Below are 1,243 nucleotides of genomic sequence, written 5' to 3'. Positions count from 1 at the left end.
TGTTTTGATGAAGATCTTTGTGTTTTGATGAAGATCTTCATCACCTGCTGAGATCCAGAAACGTCACTGGAAGTCTGGGGATTCAGAAACAACCAAGTTGGTTTCAGGCGAAGTTTGTCTGATGAAAGTTCAGTTTTCATGTTTCCTCCAAATTTCCACACATCTGTTCTACCAGGACTCAGTTGTGCTGCAGCTCCGTCACGGCGTGCTGCAGCTGCCGGGGTGTGGCGGCTTCAGCAAACTTTCCCTCTGACTTTTATTGGTCTGGTTTTAACAGGTGAGCTCAGGGTTTTCAGAAGCTGATCGTGTAGAGCGGCGTGCTGAAGGGGCGCAGCTAACGAGACATTAGCACCATTCCTGTCCGATGAGGTGAGCCGCTCTCTGATTGGCTGACGGAATATGAGGCATCGTTCCAGCAGTTGGAACCTGCTTGTTGGGGGTGGGGGCCTTACAGGCAGTAAACCTGTCAGCGTTTGTCTGAACAACGACGAGCTGAAACTGGCGCAGCTCCAGGACCGGTTGGGTCCGCCTGCAGCAAGATGTTCGATAACACAGAACATGAGGTGAAGCTTCTGGGCTCAATCACTGCAAAGATCCAAATACATGTTTTACTGCTTTTCTAGTTCGGATGGAGGAAAAGCTTTAATGTGACTTACAGACCTGCAGGCGAGAAGGCCTACAGTCACGATTCTGCTCTGACCCGGCAGAACCCACTAATGCACCCAAACACAAGTCCCTGACTCAGAACCGCGGCTCAGGGAGGCAGCAGCCCACCGACCATCCCACTAGAATCAGTGTTGGTTCTGAATGGTCTGCTGGTTCCCATCAGCTGCTTCCGGGGTCCCATTGGCCAAAAGGCCCGATGGGGCCCCTCCTCCAGCCTGACGGCATCAACCAGCCATAACTGCATAAAGCGAGTTTCACTTCCTTCCTGTGTATCTTGGGTTTGTGGGTAAAATCTGAGCCTGGAGTTCGACTTGGTGGGTCAGAGCGGAAAACGGGTCGCATTTTAAACTGCATGTTGCAACAAACCCAGTCAGTTTATTCAGTGAGACCAAGAATGCTGATGATGCAACAACATGGAGAGAAAAGCAACAAAATCAGCCTGAAAGAACATTTCTCCTGGTTCCTCCTGGATCCTCATGTTTCCTCCTGGTTCCTCCTGGTTCCTCCTGGTTCCTCCCGGTTCCTCTTGGTTCCTCCTGGTTCTTCATGTTTCCTCATGGTTCCTCCTGGTTCCTCC

The sequence above is a fragment of the Poecilia reticulata genome, unplaced genomic scaffold, assembly GCF_000633615.1.
Source record: "Poecilia reticulata strain Guanapo unplaced genomic scaffold, Guppy_female_1.0+MT scaffold_232, whole genome shotgun sequence".
NCBI lineage: Eukaryota > Metazoa > Chordata > Actinopteri > Cyprinodontiformes > Poeciliidae > Poecilia > Poecilia reticulata.
Note: the sequence above shows the minus strand (reverse complement) of the source record.